Source organism: Rana temporaria, chromosome 2 (assembly GCF_905171775.1).
Source record: "Rana temporaria chromosome 2, aRanTem1.1, whole genome shotgun sequence".
Lineage (NCBI taxonomy): Eukaryota > Metazoa > Chordata > Amphibia > Anura > Ranidae > Rana > Rana temporaria.
Genome location: NC_053490.1, coordinates 347,903,045 through 347,921,913, shown reverse-complemented (window position 1 = coordinate 347,921,913; position 18,869 = coordinate 347,903,045). Strand labels below are relative to the sequence as shown.

Below are 18,869 nucleotides of genomic sequence, written 5' to 3'. Positions count from 1 at the left end.
TATACACACACTAACCCACCAATCTGACACACACACACACACACACTGACCTACCAATATGACACACACACACACTGACCCACCAATATGACACACACACTGACCCACCAATTTGACACACACACACTGACCTACAAACCTGACATACACATTGACTTGAATGATCTTTTATTATTTGAGATATGTTATCATTTGTTTTTGTTTTTTCAGATGCTTCTACTTTTGGCAAAGCAGCGCCGCCGACTAGTGATTTGGGCTTTCCCCCGTGCCAATGAGTGGTGGAATGTGACCGTCCCAGGATTCACACACACAGTGGGTGCAGAATTTAAGGATGTCAGAGGAAACCTTCTCATTCCTTTTGTGACAAGCTACGTCCAGTGATGGAAAAGAAAAACACCAACTTCAGTTTGCCTGTAAGGAAAAGAGTTGCCATTGCACTGTGGAAGCTGGCTACCAACAGTGAATACAGAAGTATAGGTCATCTTTTTGGTGTCAGCAAATCATCAGTGTGCCGGTGTGTGCAGGACTTCTGTAAGGCTGTGTGCACATTGCTAGCTCCTGAAATTGTGCATTTTCCGGACAGGGAAAAGCTTAAAGACATGGCTGAGTACTTTGAGAACAGGTGGGGCCTTCCACAGTGTGTTGGTGCTATTGATGGCTCACACATACCAATAATAGCACCACAAGAATACCACACTGACTACTTCAACCAAAAAGGCTGGTATTCCATCATCCTCCAGGGAGTAGTGGATGGCAAGGGACTATTCTGGAATGTGAATGTAGGAAAGCCTGGTAGTTTGCATGATGATCGGGTTCTCCAATTGTCAACATTTTGGGATTGGGTTGGCCAGGGAGGACTGGCCAACCCAATTTGTGGGGTGAATATTTGGCTATTATGTGCTTGGGGACTCTGCCTATCCTTTACAAAATTGGCTCCTGAAACCATTTCCTGACAATGGCCGCCTAACAACAGAGCAGCAAACCTACAACAAGAAAACAATCAGGGCACGTGTCGTAGTGGAAAATGCTTTTGGAAGACTTAAGGGTAGATGGAGGTGTCTTATGAAGAGGAATGACAGTGACATTCAACTTACCAAATCCATGGTACTAACTTGCTGTGCTCTTCACAATCTTTGTGAAAGTCATGGAGAAGACTTTGACCAGGATTGGAATACATCTTCAGAAGAGCCAGTACCAGTAATAGCAGCACAGGATATGGAAGAAGAGTGCAGTGAAATACGTCAGGCTCTGATGTGGCACCTTAACGTTTAAGTTCTTACCGTGAATTATTAAAATGTTTAATTACTTTTTGCTATATGTTTAATAAAATGTTAAAGAAAATCAGACACACTCAGAGAAGTCGATCTTGTTTTTTATTTAACAACAAAATCATCTTCCTACATATTTTTTAAAGTAAAAATTTTGATAATGTAGAAACATATTTACAATAACTTAAAGAGGTTGTAAAGGTTTGTTTTTTATTAACCACTTGGGATCCGCCTGCCGTCAATTGACGGCTACAGTGCGGATCCCAATCTCCAAACTGCCGTCAATTGACGTCCGCCCCTTAGGGCGGTCCCCGCGCGCGCTCCAGAGCGCGCTGCGGGGAAAATCTGTGTTGGCCGTGTCCCTCGGACACAGCCAATTACAGATCGCCGCGAACGGCCAATCAGAGTGGCCGTTCGCGAGGCGATCTGTGCGGCCAATGAGAGAGGATCTCATATGTAAACATATGAGATCATCTCTCATTGCCGTTTTACACAGAGACAGCGGTGCTGTCTCTGGAGAGGAGACCGATCTGTGTCTCTTGTACATAGAGACACAGATCGGTCACCCCCCCTCCACCTACAGTTAGAACACTAAGCAGGGATACATTTAACCCCTTCCTCACCCCCTAGTGTTAACCCCTTCAATGCCAGTCACATTTATACTGTAATTAGTGCATATTTATAGCACTGATCGCAGTATAAATGTGAATGGCGCCAAAAATGTGTCCGCCATAACGTCGCAGTCCCATTAAAAATCGCAGATCGCCGCCATTTCTAGTAAAAAAAAATAATTAAAAAAAAATAATTCTGTCCCCTATTTTGTAAGCGCTATAACTTTTGCGCAAACCAGTCGCTTATTGCGATTTTCTTTTTTTTTTACCAAAAATATGTAGAAGAATACGTATCGGCCTAAACTGAGAAAAAAAAATGTTTTTTTTTTTTTAAATTGGGATATTTATTATAGCAAGAAGTAAAAAATATTGTATTTTTTTCAAAATTGTCTCACTTTTTTGTTTATAGCACAAAAAATAAAAACCGCACAGGCGATCAAATACCACCAAAAGAAAGCTCTACTTGTGGGGGAAAAAGGACGTCAATTTTGTTTGGGAGCCACGTCGCACGACCGCGCAATTGTTAGTTAAAGCAATGCAGTGCCGAAAGCTGAAATTTCACCTGGGCAGGAGGGGGGTATATGTGCCCAGTAAGCAAGTGGTTAAGCTAGTAGTGCAGTGTTGGTTTTTCCTTTTTCTTCGATTTCGCTTCTAAATGTTTTTTGTTGTTGTTTTCTTTGTCTAAATTTCTCACTTCCTGTTCCTTCTCAGTAAGCTGTTCAGTAAGCTGTTCTGCCTGACTAAACAGCTCAGATGATGTTGTCAAGTTTACTGAGAAGGAACAGGAAGTGAGAAATTCAGACAAAGAAAAAAACATTTAGAAAGGAAATGTAAGGAAAAGGTGAACCAACAATGCCAAGTATATTCACAATTACATCTACACAAGTAAAAGTGAGAAGAAATGAAGCGATCGGGGGTGCCTTTTGCTGAAATCCAGGCTGCACCATCCAGGGGGGGGGGGGGGGATAATGCAAAGGAGGCAGAAGGCAATCAGAGCAGCAGTACAAAGAAAGCCATGTGCAGCAAGGAGCAAATGTATCCAATCTTGTGTGATCGGTGCTGGTTTAAAGGAGCCTATTTATAAAATAAAATCTAACCTTTAAAACCCAATTTAATAAAAAAAATGTAAACCTAAACATGGGTACAGGTCCTGTGCTGCATGAAAGGCACTACTGTGTGGGTGGTGACCTGGGTTGACGATTGGCTCCAATCACTTGAGCAAGCTGACCAAGGACACCAAAGAAGGCCTGGTTGAAGGTAGCCAACTTTTCCATTTGCTGCCGGGCAATTTCTGCCTCCTGGCACATAGCTTCCTCTGCATCCTGACGTAATGCTTGAAACCGCCTCTCAGAAAGGTTATCCATTCTTTCCAGCTGCCTTTCTTCTGCTGCCCGCATATTCTCCATGACTGTGCGCAGATCCAACTGCAACCTTCTCCTTTCAGCTGTAATATACAAAAGACCAAAATATTGTTTTTGGTAACATCTGTCAAACCAATACTGTAAGCCCCTTTCTCATCTGCCCCACTAGACTGTACCACACTGATTGACTGCCCCACTGCTGAACCCCCTTCTCATCTCTTCCACCACTGTACCTCCTGCATATCTCCCCCACTGCTGAACCCCCTTCTCATCTCTTCCACCACTGTACCTCCTGCACATCTCCCCCACTGCTGAACCCCCCTTCTCATCTCTTCCACCACTGTACCTCCTGCACATCTCCCCCACTGCTGAACCCCCTTCTCATCTCTTCCACCACTGTACCTCCTGCACATCTCCCCCACTGCTGAACCCCCCCTTCTCATCTTTTCCACCACTGTACCTCCTGCACATGTACCCCACTGCTGAACCCCCTTCTCATCTCTTCCACCACTGTACCTCCTGCACATCTCCCCCACTGCTGAACCCACCCTTCTCATCTCTTCCACCACTGTACCTCCTGCACATCTCCCCCACTGCTAAACCCCCTTCTCATCTCTTCCACCACTGTACTGTAGTTTAAGAAAATGCACAATTAAAAATGTCTTTATTATCATCGTGTCTTACCATTGTGCCGGGGTGCATTGGGAGTACTCTGTGGTTGGCTACTCTGTGGTTGGCTTGATGAAATATTACTGGTGCTGCTGAAAGACGTTGAGGGTCCATCGTCTGAAACCTTTGATGCATCATTGGAGAGTCCATCAACTGTTTCTGAAAATAAACATATGGTTAGATATTTTATTTCAAATGGTTAGCAGAGCGATATCCTATGCCAAGTTTAAAAAAAAAAAACTTACCAAAGGGGTCTACCATGGATTCGAGAATTAGTTGCAGAGTCCAGACCTCCCTCCCTGCCTTGGTTTGCTGGCCGATGACCGTAAATGTCGTCCATGGCATCATACCACCTCCAAGCATTTGGACAGTTTCCACTACGGCTGTTGGCATCCTTAATTTTTTTTATACTGTGCTTTAAGCTTTGTAAGCTTTGCCCTACACTGGCCCGATGTCCGTTCAAATCCCTTGGCTGCCATCCACTGAGAAATATCTTTATAGACCTTTTCATTTCTCACTGATCCATCAAGCTCACTCTGAATAACGCTATCACCAATAATTGCTAAGAAAGTAGATAGTTCCTCAGATAACCAGACCCTGCTGTTGTTTGCTGGCATCCTTCTCCTTTATATGGACTGAAAGGCGACGTGGTGATTGTTTGGCGCTTTGCTTTGACGTCAGCATTGATGTTTTCTGTCCACCAATCAGTGGAATGTACCATGTGATGCCAGTAGCTCCGCCCTAACCATACTGTTTGGTTGACTCCCGCCTGGAGTGATGGGGGACGTTCATCATGGGGATATTGGGATCCTTTGTCTGCACCACGGCCATCATCTCTGGTTACATGTCACCTTCTATATGCTTTGAGCGGTAAATATATCCTCACTATCTGTACTATGGGTGCCAGCATTTTACTTGAATGTTAGTATCCTAACATACTTTTTTTGACATCTTTCCAGAATACAAATCCCCCTGAAGAAGACCAAATTGTGGTCAAAACGCGTCGGGGTATTCTTATGGAAGCTACTTCATCAATGGCACTATATATTATTCCATTGTATCATTCAACATTTAATTGTTGTTGAGATAGGTCTCCAACTGTCTGTAACCTGAATGTATTTTATATTACAACTATCTGCATCTTCATTACTCGTGATACAGAAACCTAGTAAAGATTTTTTTTATATATTTCCATGTCTTTGAATTTAATATACCTTACACAATATGTCGCTTAAAAGCCCCCGGGGGGAATTTCTCCATTTTTGTCTCTACAACATTTTGGGGTGTGCGGCCCTTGGACTCTCAATATATGCGTTTGTCATTGTCTCAAATTGTTTTTGGGTGGTTAAACTGCCCTCCCCAACCAACGCATGAGAACCTAATATAAATAATGTGATAGTCTACTTTTTGAATATCATAGTGGTCATTTTTCTTGTTTATGGCAATTTTTCCTGTTCTCGATCGATTTTTCGATCAAGACGGGTATTTTTTGGGATTTTTTGTTTTGGTATGAGTATATATATATATATTACAGTTTTGGTATATAGGCCATCACTTTGTTGTGTACCTATAGGTATCATAATGTATGTTCCCCTTCCGAAAGGATTGTCCATAAATTGCAACCCAAAAATACATATTTTTGGGTCAACTCGCCTTAACACCCATTTTTGCCATAATAAATGACTCCATCTATTCATGTGGCCTATAGCTCGTTACCAGTTAAGTAATTCACTCATTAATGTAATGTTTGAATGTATATGCTATTACCATACCCCTTTGGGGTTATTCACTCTGTACTTTGTATCTTTTATGTTTTTGATGTCCTGGGTGCACACTGATGCTCCCCTCCTCATTCCTCCCCCACCTCTCCATGTGGGGCGGGTGCCGCCATTTTCACAGGCTTCCCGACACGGCGGGGAGACGTGTTATTATTCACGATTCTCCCCATTGCTATGCTCCCATTAGGGTGTGCCATTCCACCTGTGGCCACCCGGGGGAACATTACCGTGTCGGCGGCATTCCTTGATCACCGCAAGAATTGCCATGACGCCGCATGCATGCATGGCCTCGGCCCTGCGTGCGTTTTTGCGTCAGGACATCACGCGATTGCGATGGAGGTGACGGCAGTGGCCGAAGCATCAGCTTACAGGAACGCCGAGGGAGTAAAGAGTTAACCAGCACAGGGCTGTGGTTGATGAGGGGGAGGGAAAAGACGACACCTGGCACTAATTGGTTTAGACCCTATTTAATGTGCCTTATTTTCCTGGGTTTGGTAATGATCCCAGAAGAGCTCCCTCCACACACTGACAGGATGTGAGCCCATGTGAGTACTTGATCCAGCATACTACATATATTCATATTATTTTTGCACACTATACTACACTTTGTAGTTATTTAGCAATATCATTACTGCCTTAAAAAGCATACATCTACAATTATTTACAACTACCAGCACTGGGACATACTATCACACTGACCTTCACCATTCACACATACTTTCTTTTACTTCCTACATTTTTTTACTTTCTGCTCATGTCACCTGATTCGCTAGATTTTTCTTGTTTTTTCAATTTTCACTACACATATTGCCGCTTTTTTTTATTTTAAATTTTTTTATCCTTTTTTTTTTTTCTTTGCACATCATTGTACACACTAGTATTTCCAAACCCATACACAGTGCATTAACATGCACTCTGTACCTATACACCCTACACACACACATACACATTACTTTTGCACCACACATTTTTCTGTCATTTTTTCAATCACTTCATCCACCAGCAGCATGTTCACTCTGCATTCACTTGTACATTATACCTACCATGTCAATGGTTCTGGTATATTTAATAATAATAACATGATATTCTGATTTGAGTATCAACAATACCTTCATACTCTATCATATTCTTTTATACATATTTATGCCAAGATCTTGTTAGTACACAATGACTTTATACTCTTATTACAAATACATATTGAATCATTATGGGTGTCGTCTGTTTTTCCTAGCCCCCCTCCCCCCCTTCTCGCAGGTTCACACCCGAGACTCCCTGCAAGCCTGTGTTTGGTTGACTCCCGCCTGGAGTGATGGGGGACGTTCATCATGGGGATATTGGGATCCTTTGTCTGCACCACGGCCATCATCTCTGGTTACATGTCACCTTCTATATGCTTCGAGCGGTAAATATATCCTCACTATCTGTACTATGGGTGCCAGCATTTTACTTGAATGTTAGTATCCTAACATACTTTTTTTGACATCTTTCCAGAATACAAATCCCCCTGAAGAAGACCAAATTGTGGTCGAAACGCGTCGGGGTATTCTTATGGAAGCTACTTCATCAATGGCACTATATATTATTCCATTGTATCATTCAACATTTAATTGTTGTTGAGATAGGTCTCCAACTGTCTGTAACCTGAATGTATTTTATATTACAACTATCTGCATCTTCATTACTCGTCATACAGAAACCTAGTAAAGAATTTTTTTATATATTTCCATGTCTTTGAATTTAATATACCTTACACAATATGTCGCTTAAAAGCCCCCAGGGGGAATTTCTCCATTTTTGTCTCTACAACATTTTGGGGTGTGCGGCCCTTGGACTCTCAATATATGCGTTTTTCCTTGTCTCTAACCATACTGTTCCATTTTCTATGGCCCCACATGAGAAGCAGGAACCTGAATGGTGCGGTACGGTTCGGTTTTATGGCACGCTTTCATAATGGAAACACCCAAAATAGCGTACCGTACTGAACCGATCAGTGGAAACGAGGCATTAGTTCCTGTTCTTTGCTGTTGTTTGGTGAATCACAAAAAGAAGGTAGAACTATAACCTGGGATTTATGAAAAGTTGGTGTCACTTTTGGTGTAAATCCCGAATCTGTTTAAAGGGCAATTCTATCGTCGTGAATTTTAAGAAAAGGTTTTCTGACAGATAGAGCCTGGATTTCCCCTATTATACATGCTGTTGTGATGACTACGGAAAAAAAAAACGGTTTTAAGTGTCAGCAGGCGTAAAGACGTCTCTTGTAGTGGCTCAAAGGGATATTTGATGATTCCCCTGAATACCACCGACAAATCCAATGTGGGACATTTTTGTGTCTTGGGTGGTTTGTATTTTGCTAAGGCTCTGCAAAAGCGAGAGGCCAACGGGTCTTCTTGCAGTGTCCATTCCAGATACATCGACAGCACTGCTATCTGGACCTTCAGCGTACTGAGCGCTAGACCTTTATCAGCACCCTGCTGTAGGAACTCAAAAATGGTCAATGTATCCATCTTCTGTCTGTTACTCTCAGCCCACCAGCTGTTAAACTTCCTCCAGGTCTTTCTGTAGATGGCCCTGGTGTTCAGGTTCCTAGCACCCAGAAGCATTGCCACCACTGTATCTGAGAGTCCTTTTGATCTCAAGATGTCTTCCTCAGTAACCAGGCCACCCATTGGAAACTTTGGGTCCCTGACACATCAGGTCGTTCCTTGAGGAAGAAGCCATGGCTATTCTGCCGAGAGACTGAGGAGCTGAGAGAACCAGGCTCTCTTGGGCCAATATGGTGCAATCAATATGAGTTTTGTTTGCTCCTGTAGGAATTTCACCACCCGCAAAATCAGATGAATCGGAGGGAAGGCATAGCACATTTAGAAATTCCAATGATTTTGGAGTGCATCTATCCCTGAAGGCTGATCTTGCTGGTTTAGCGAGAAGAAACTCTTCACCTGAGTGTTTTTCCGAGAAGCAAACAGATCTATGTTTGGTACTTCCCAGTGGGCTGTAATTTCTCTGAACACCTCCGGGTGAAATACCCATTCCTCTTGGGAAATCTCTTGGCTGCTGAGGAAGTCCGCCACTTGGTTGTTTTCCCCCTTTAGATCGAATGCTCCCAGTGACAGCAGTTTCCCTTCTGCCCATCGGCATATCCGATTGGAGATGTGGCTTAGGAAGGGACTTTTTGTGCCCCCCTTGTTTGTTCACTAGGACTTTGGTGAATATCCTTGGTGACGAGGATAGCCCAAAAAGAAGAGCTCTGCTCTGGAAATGGTATTTCTTTCCCTCTATTTCCACCACCAACCTTAGGTATCTCTGGGACTCTTCTCGTATGGGAAGGTGGAGATAGGCATCCCTGAGATTCATGGTCGCCATGAAAGTTTCTGGTTGCAGGATGTTTTTGACTGAGAATATGGATTCCATGCGGAATCTTTTGTATTGTATCACATGAGAGCAGGGCCGCCATCAGAAATTGTGGGGGCCCCTTAGACAGCTTTAGGCCTGACCACCAACATTCCTTCAGTGCACAGACACTTATTTTAACACTCTTACAACGTCATATATGAAAATGAACAGTGTATTATTAGTCATCAGTGCTTTCAAGGTTTAACAGTAGGAAATTATATTTTTCCAAAAAGACATCCCAAACCAGCATCTGTACGCTCTCAGCCCCCCTCACGCATGTTCTCTCTCAGCTCCCCCCCACAACTGTACGCTCTCAGCCCCCCTCACATATGTTCTCTCTCAGCCCCCTAACCTGTACGCTCTCAGACCCCCTCAAACCTGTACGCTCTCAGACCCCCTCAAACCTGTACGCTCTCAGACCCCCTCAAACCTGTACGCTCTCAGCCCCCATCACACCTGTACGCTTGCAGCCCCCATCACACCTGTACGCTCGCAGCCCCCCCTCAGTCACACCTATTCATGTCATTCCATGATGTGCTGGCAAATATCTTAATTTTTTTATATGGTCTTGCAGTCAGGAGAGCCAGAATTCAAGGTTTCTTGCCACACAAGTGGTGGCAAGAGCAGACTTCGGGCTGGCGACACTTTTCTCCCAAGCTCTCTTCAGGATATTGTTGCCCCCTCTTATCCATGCCATCCCTTAAGAGGTCCCATATCTTCAAAGGCCAATGATTTTTTTTTTTAGAAACTTTGAATAGTAGCACATCCAATTTAGGATTTTTATTCCACACTTCATGTGGATCGTCACTGAAAGGGAACCGCTTCTTGTGACTAGCCGCAAAGAAGGGTTTATTTTCTGGGTCTGCCCACTTATTCCTCACGGTGTCCGACATCACCTGGTGGACCAGGGATACTTTGGACTTTTTTCTTCCTTAGGCCTCGTACACACGACCGGATCTATCCGCTGGGATTGATCCGCGGATCAGTTCCAGCAGACAAATCCGGCCGTGTGTACGGCCTAGCGGACATTTTTCGGCGGAGATTTCTCCAGCCGACGGATTTCCAGCGGATAAAAATTTCTTAGCATGCTAAGAAATGTATCCACTGGTATCCAGTCCAGCGGACTGATCCGGTCGTCTGTACAGACTCACCGGATCAGTCCGTCCGCTCCCCTCCCTCGCATGCGTCATATTGATTCGACGCATGCGTGAAAGTATTTACCTTCCAGCGTCGCGCACGTCGCCGCGTCATTGTCGCGGCACGTCACCGCGGATGTATTCCGCACGGATTTCGATCTGATGATGAGTACAGCCATCAGATCCAAATCCGCCAGAGGATTTATCCGCTGGGAACGGTCCAGCGGACCATTTCCAGCGGATATCCTCTAGTGCAGGGGTCTCAAACTGGCGGCCCTCCAGCTGTTGCGAAACTACAAGTCCCATGAGGCATTGCAAGGCTGACAGTTACAACCATGACTCCCACAGGCAGAGGCATGATGGGACTTGTAGTTTCACAACATCTGGAGGGCCACCAGTTTGAGACGCCTGCTCTAGTGTGTACGGGGCCTTAGACCTTAGTACATCAGGTCATGTTTTGAAGGAAGTTATTTTTCATCTCATATATGGCCCCAAGTAACTCCTCTATATCTTATAGACACAATTTGTACTTGGGCCCGTTTTTCTCTTCTCTCCTATTCTCCTGTTTGGAGTCTGAGCTGTCGGTGGTTATTGCGCTAACTGCACTACTGCCTGCTTGTTCCCTCACCGTCTCCTGCGACCCTGAGGTGACTAATATTGGTGAGGCTATGGGAGAGGAACTTCCAGAAGTTGGAGGTTTTCCCTCTGACATAAACTTTTTAAGATCTTTAAAAGTAGAAGCAATGTCATCCCTCACGGATCCAAAAATGTTTGCATATATTTCATCCGACTTGTTTTTTAATCAGTCTGTTGATGCATAATTGGCATAGCTGTTCTGTGTATTCCAAAGGCATCTTGGAAGCACATTTTGCACACCGCTTTCTGGGAGTGGGCTTTGGTTCCTTAGAAGGCTTAGCCTGCCAAGACATAAAACACAGAGGCCCATGACGGTGAGAAAAAAATAATACACTCAACCCGCCAACAGTGTGTACACCCAGTGACAACAACTGAGCCCTGTAGCACCCCAGCCCACTAGAAACCACCACCTAGCTAGCTGTTTCCCAAACTGGACAACAAAGGGTCACCCACTGGTGCCTACCTGTGTCTCTGGGAGCCTGGGCAGATGGCAGTGCATCGTCCTCTTGCGTCCTGGACCCTCCAGTGGCATCCATGTTGTCCCCTGCAGCCGCATCCACGCTAATGGCACCAGACGGCCATTTGGACTTCCCGTGCCTATAAGGGGGCGGACCAGCTCCTCGGCGCATGCTGATGACATCACCCCGCCCTAGAAATGAGGCCAACGAATCTTCCAGGTCAAGCAGTGTTCAAACGCGGGAGAAGCTGGAATCCGAGACACCTCCTGCTTGCAGCCTAAGGAGGGTTGCCCGTGGCCACATACCGTCCTCCTCCACGCCAGAATCAAAGCTCCGGTAATGTCCCCTGACGCTCAGAGGCTCCACTCCCTCTGTGCTATAGCTTCTGATCCTGCCGGACCCCTGTCCTGGTCAGCCCTTGGAAGATGGAGCCCCTCAGGTCCTTTGGCAACATGTCTCCTCTGGACGGAGGAAACACTAAGACTAACCAGGGACCTGAGGGACCGCTTCTTAAAGAGGATGGGAGGAGGGAAGGGACTGTGGAAGCGGGACTAGGATCCTCAGACACTAACAGTGGCACCTTTACGTGCCTCCCCTTTTAATGCTTCTCACCCTTCTTACGGGAAGACATAGTCCCTAGCCCTTTTTGGCAGCCATGACAGAGCGGAGAAAGAAAGCAACACTGTTCCACAGAAGTGCTGGCAGACACTGAGCACACTGCAAGGGAAGCATGGTAATGTTGAATAACAGGTATGTTATAATTACACTTTTTGGTGGTAAAAAAACAGGCAAGGCATTGTTTACTCATAAGAAGTCCAAAAGTAAACCAAATGAGTTCCTTAGGATCTTCTTAGACTTACCACTCCCGCCGCAGGATACTGTTGGAAATACACAGCCAGATCCCATCTTCACCCATCACGGCGGGCCATGTCATGACGTCCCTTCAAGGACCAGGCCCCCCTTGTATACTTGGGTCCACACCCTTGTACCCATACAGTACCCTGCCAGGACAACCTTTGGTTTTGGTATGCGACCAAGGTGCCTGATCCCAGGGTCCAGCACTCAATAGAGGAGCATTACAGGTAAGTGACCTTTGTTTTCCACAAGCTCGGGTACCATCCATTTTAGCCATTTGCTCTTTGGCATCCAGGATGGATCTGACTGCATAGGCCAGTGATGGCGAAGTTTGGCACCCCAGATGTTTTGGAACTATATTTCCCATGATGCTTAACTACACTGCAGAGTGCATGAGCATCATGGGAAATGTAGTTCCAAAACATTTGGGGTGCCAATGTTCGCCATCACTGGCATAGGCCCTTGATCATGCTTAAGGATTTCCGCAACAGGGCTTCTTCTTTAGCATAGCACTTCATCAACCGTGACCAACACCATCAGACACTGGCTAAAAAACTGAGGTACTTCCTGTGTGAGAGGGGTTATATAGACTTCCTGACTTGGGTTGCCAGTGTCCAATCACCTAGAGGTGGCATATAACCCACAAAGTAATTACGATGGCTGCTCTGTGTCCTGTGATGTATGATAAAGAAACATGTGCATTACTTTGTATAGCGTCTGATGGAACACGTGCATTGCTTTGTATATCGTAGGTGACAGGGGATTGTAAACGAAGGGCGTGCAGGCGCAGTGTGGCGGAGAGTGTAGTTGGTGTATTTGATTTAGTCAGGGGACTATTGTGTGTTAATGAAAGGCCGCGCAGGCGCAGTGTGGAGTCGGTGTTTTTGATAGGAAGACGACGTGACGCAGATAGAGGTTCTCGTGGACGCTCTCACGCATTCGCAGTACACTTGGTTGGAGATTCTGATAAGTTGAAACTTTTGACAGAACACCAGCAACGACAGTATTTAAACCCATTCAAAGGGAGGGGGTGGAGATAACAAGCCTGGTATATGTTGTTAACTCCTCTCAACCCTATGGCTTACAATAAAAACTTTATAAAGTGCCAAATGCATATGAGCCTGCTTTACTCACAAATTATGAATTTGATAGTAAACTATTTGAATTAATATTCATATAATTTTTTTTATCAAACAATAGTTTCGGCAGAAATTAATAAAAAAATGTAAATGAAGAAATAATTTAAAATTAAATAATAAAGATTAAAAAAAATACAAATGGTGAACAGTAAATACTAATTAGAAAATACATGATCAATAAACATATAAAATATGTAAAATCCAAAAAGGTAATGATAAATGATCAATGACTGATATGGGTGGTAGGAATAATTGAACAAATGAAACATGTCATGTAAAGTTGAATCAAAAAGGAAGAAATATCTCAAATCAAAAGAAGGTAGTGCATGATTTTATCAATCATGGTGACAAGGGATTATAAATTAGGTAATTACACATTCGAGGAGTAAAAGAAAAACTGCACGTATAGATCTATATGTATTCATATCTATTAACGCCTTGCATTTGAACATACATGCATGGGGTAACAGTTAGGACAAGTCTATTAGTATGGGTCTATCAACAGTACTGCGGGACTCGCTATGAAAAAATGAAAAGCATAAAATCACATGGTACTTAGAATATCAAGTTCTTCATTAAGGCCCTCAGGCGAAAGAGAACCCAACAGATGAATCCAAAAAGTTTCCCTCCTACAAAGGAGGGAAAACCTCTTGTTATCAGTGAGCATACCCTTAGGGATAGCCTCAATCGCCAAAACTTCCAGGCATCCAAAGTCTTTGTTATGTGCCTGGAGGAAATGGCGTGGGACATTGTTTATCAAATCCTTTTTTAATAAACCTACGGTGCTTGCCTACTCTGGTACGTAGGGTAAGTATCGTGCCATCCACATATAAGAGATTGCAGGGACACCAAAGTACGTAAATGACAAATTCAGTCGAACACATAATTAACTGCTTGATCTAAAAGGAGGTGCCTTTGTTGTTAACAATCTTCGAACATCCGTGAGTGATAGATTGGCAAGCAAGGCAACCTCATTTCCAGCAAGGAAAAATAGCTGTTCTATTGACAAAAGGTATTTTCTTGGATTTTTCGAAGTATGCAGGCATCTGGGGTAAAGCTGTCCACATAGACCATCCTACTCGGCACTCCACGAGCGGTTCAAGCCACGCTTTTAGATCGCTCTACTGCAGGGTAGTCTTTCCCATCATGTTTGCAGACTGACAGCAGTGAGAGCCGGCGGTGCAGAGGATGGTATATGTGGACAGCTTTACCCCGGATGCCTGCATACTTAGATGTGACTTTTTTAATCATCAACCATGTGAGTTGCTAAATGTTGTACCTTCATTAAATGTAGCCTTATTGCTACACTTTGAGGCGCCTCTTTTCTTTTTTATATTCTGTAGCTCCTGCTGGATTGCTTCTAATCCCCTTGTGGAGGCTTCCATTTGTGGATGGGAATTTTATGGTTACACAACCTGGTCACATAACTATAATCTTTTTATATAGACTATAAACTGAAGGACTTATGAATACATGGTTGTGGAACAAATAATTTTCCATTATTTCTTATGAAGAAATTTGCTTTATTATACAAGTGCTTCGGATTACAAGCATATTTCTGGAACAAATTATGCTCACAATCCAAGGTTTTACTGTATACAAATTACAATAGGAATTCTAAAAGCCATGGGAACTAAAAAGCATTTTTCATTTTTACCAACTATGTCTGCCGCAAAACCAGTCTTGTTAATGCCCTTTTGTTGCCTTTTATAATATAGGGAATGTAGGAGAACCAAGTGTATGCTGTTGGCTTGTGCCATTCATTGTATAAATACTGGCCCGGATTGACAAAGCACTTACGCCGACGTATCTCGAGATACGCCGCGTAAGTGCAAATATGCGCCGTCGTATCTATGCGCCGTGCCCACAAACCGAGATACGCCTAAAAATAGGCTTCATCAGACCGACGTAACTTGCGTACGCTGGCGTATCGTGGGTGCATATTTACGCTGGACGCATCTGACGCTCCCATTGATTTTATATTCAAATATGCAAATGAGGGAGATACGGCGATTCACAAACGTACTTGCGCCCGGCACAGGCTACGCGATGTGCACGTAAGTTGTACGTCCGGCCTAAAGTTATTCCCCATTAAGCAGGTGTAACTCAGCAACAGACGTGCACAGGTCAGCTGGAGAGCAGCTGCAGCAGCACCGTTATGGACGAGCTGAGCAACCACACTTGCAGGACAACACATCTGTATGCCAACATGCCAGGGGCAGCCATGGTCATAGCACTACTGCGTCCACAGGCACGGAGGAGGGCACGGGAGAGGATATACCGAAGGCGCATGAACGTCTTTGGCATGATTCAGCCCTGATGCCATCCTTGAATTACCCACAGCCCTGCATGATGAAATCACCAGCCAGACACAATGCTCACATGCAGTGCAGCCACTGGTCCAGGTACTGGCAACAGTCCATTTTCTTGCCAGTGGATCTTTCCAACGTACAAGTGGAGTCGTGTCTGGAATGTCACAAGCCACCATGAGCAGATGTGTGCACCAGGTTGTCCCCGCAATCCTCACATGCATGTCCCACCACATCATCAAACCCACCCATGAGCATCTGCGGCAGAAGGCAATGCAGGATTTCAACAGCATTGCTGGATTCCCACGCACCGTCGGGGCCATTGATTGCACACATGTGGCACTACGCCCCCCCCCGTGCCACAGAGCACATATACCGCAATCGTAAGCAGTGGCATTCCATCAACGTACAGGTGATGAATGATGCCCAATGCAACATATGCCACGTCCGTGCCAAACACCCAGGGGCCAGCCACGCCAGCTACATATACCGTCAAAGCAACATCCCAACAGAATTCGAACAGAACGTGTATAGGGACAGCTGGCTGGTTGGTGAGTGACATGGGTGTCAGGCATTACTGTCCGACCCCATGATGCAGACATCACGAGGGGCACATGCACGACTAACATCCTCCTGTCTTTTCCCTTCCAGGTGACTCTGCATATGCACTTGGGCCCCATCTCCTGACTCCATACTGGAATCCCCAAACCAGAGGCGAGAGAAGACACAATGCTGCACACATACGCACCCATGCAGTGGTGGAGCGCACATTTGGCATCCTGAAGTCCCGTTTACGATGCCTGGATAAGTCCAGGGGGGCCCTGTTGTATTCCCCAAACTTTGTGTGCCAGATCATCGGTGCATGTTGCATGCTGCACAACTACGCCATGAGAAAGGGCCTGGAGATTGACATATGTGATGACCTGACCCCCGAACCAGACAGTCGCCCCCTGCCTGAGGCTACCCCGTCTGCTGAGGGAACAGCAGTCAGGAGTGCCTCGTGGAATGCATCTTTGCACGTTAAACACACACATTCATCATGGCACCCTAGCTCACACACCACATCCACCTCACATTGGTTTAGCCCAAGTCCACCGTGCAGGACTTGGGAGCAGCAATGCCACGCCAAGGCCCCAATGGTGTTGCTGTCCATTCATACCACATTCACACGGTCGTGGGGATAACCTCTCCCCGACGACCCAAGGTGACACGCCTTGTTGGCAGGAATGTCACCCACACATTCACACACCAGTCACACTGTAGCCTGCACTACTGACCATGTGCAGTGACTATAAAAAAAAAAAAATGGATCATGCCATTGGCCAACATGGCATGCCCTTATAGGAGGACGGCACATCCTTCTGTGCATGTCTCTCCAAAAAAAAAAAAAAAAAAGCTCATAGTCTGAGCAAACAAAAAAAAAGAGCACTCATTTGCCCTCTCGTGGGCCAGGCCTGGTGCCACGGGTACGGCTCCTCAGTTGTCTGGGGGGAGCCTCGGGTGGGGGGGTTGGGCATCAGGAGGAGGATCATCCCCTGGTCTGTCACTCCTGGCAGATGCTGGCTGCATGCCCTCCAACGCAAGGGCAATGCGGGTGAGGACAGAGTTCATCTCCGCCTGCATCCGCAGCTGGCGGGTGGTGGTCTGCCGCTGGTTGCGCCTGGTCTGCCTTCCCTCCTCCTCGATGGCAGCAGTGATGGCCTGTATAGCCACTCCCAAGCTCTTCACCTCTGCCAGGAGGCCTGCAGCTCACCAATGGCCAGGGTATGTCGCTCCAGGCTGGCCTGCACATTCGTGCCCTGGTCACCAGATGGTGAGGGACCCCCTGTCACCATTTGGTGACGCATGGCCTCCAGGGTCTGGGCTTGGTCACCCATGCATGTCACCATGGCAGCGCAGTTTGCGCTCACATCCTGGAGGCAGTCAGAGATCGAGCTGCTTTGCTCAGCCTGCTGAGTGAGGCACTGCTGCACAGTGGCTGTGGTGCCCTGCACAGCCAGTGTGCATTCAGCCTGGGTCTTGGCCGAAGAGGCCAGGCTGTCAGCCACACGGTGCAGGTCACTGGCTAGAGCACCCATGTGGCATGTCTGCAGCTCTTCTTGGAGGGATCCAGCTACACCCCTGGTCTTCCGTAAAGCCTTCCTGGGGGATGGAGAGGCTTGTGCCCGTCCGGACGGGGTAGCCCTGGAGGGGGTTCCCCTGGATGGGGTAGCCCTGGAGGGGGTTTCCCTGGATGGGGTAGCCCTGGAGGGGGTTCCCCTGATGGGTGGGGAGGTGTCAGAGGGTCCAGGGAAGGGGGAAGCCTCCTCAAAATAGAGGAATTCCTCCTGGTGGACATCCACCGGCTCCTCCTCAACTATCTCAAGAGGAGAGGTGTGGGCACTCCCCTCCACCGATATTACAGGGCTTCCCAGGTGGTCAGGCTGAGGCAGAGGATGTTGCGGGGATGGCATGGGTCGGACACCGGCAGACGACGGCCCAGCTCCCTCCAGCACATCTGTGGATGACACAAAATATTCACATGTTGGTGGACCCACACACTTGTCACATGTTCCCTTCGACCCCCTCACATGCTACACACCGGATGGGTGATAAAACACACTTACCTCTCCTCAAGTCCTGATCAGTGGAGTCAAAGCCCTCCATGCCCTCCACTTGCTCCTGCTGCAGACAGCTAGCGATGACCTCCTCCTCATCAGTCAACATCAGAGATGAAGCTGGTCCTCCTCCCGTGCCCCTGACGTGCCTTCTCATACTGGCCAGCTTCTCCCTGACCCACCGTCTCATATCGTTTATCTTCTTCTGGATATCGTCGGGGGTCCTGGTCTCATGCCCAAGGGCACTGACATCCAGGGTGATCTTCTCCAGGATCTCCCTCTTGCGTGCCTTGCTGGTCTTGGCACTGTGGGCACCATGGAGGTACGCATCATATTGGGCTATTGCAGATGTCAGTATAGCCCTCTCTTCCATGGAGAAATTTCTCTTCCTCCTCTCCTTGTCCACCTTAGCAGCTGCCATGGCTCCACAAAAGTACTTTGCTCCAGGGGGGAAACAAGCAAACGGATGTACTTTTGCGCTGGACGGGCGTATGGCTGGGCGTATTAATGCGCTCGGCGTAAGCCGGTGGGCCGGCGTATCTCAGGAAGTTGCGCCGGTGTAGTTGTGAGCATGCGCACAGGGGTGTTGGGCAGACATCAGCGTCACTGCGCATGCGCCGTTCATGATATGCCGAGCGGAAAACACTGCACCATGCTCG

General features: G+C 46.4%; 1 protein-coding gene and 1 long non-coding RNA gene across 2 annotated transcripts in view; one reads left to right on the top strand and one right to left on the bottom strand.

The window, feature by feature from the left end:
• Positions 1-18,869, bottom strand: part of PIK3C2B (phosphatidylinositol-4-phosphate 3-kinase catalytic subunit type 2 beta) — a 1,746,470-nt gene that overhangs the window by 485,949 nt on the left and 1,241,652 nt on the right.
• LOC120928435 lies at positions 6,158-7,407 on the top strand. The gene is made up of 3 exons (XR_005747183.1): positions 6,158-6,232; positions 6,919-7,089; positions 7,179-7,407. It is a non-coding gene; the product is annotated as an uncharacterized LOC120928435 (long non-coding RNA).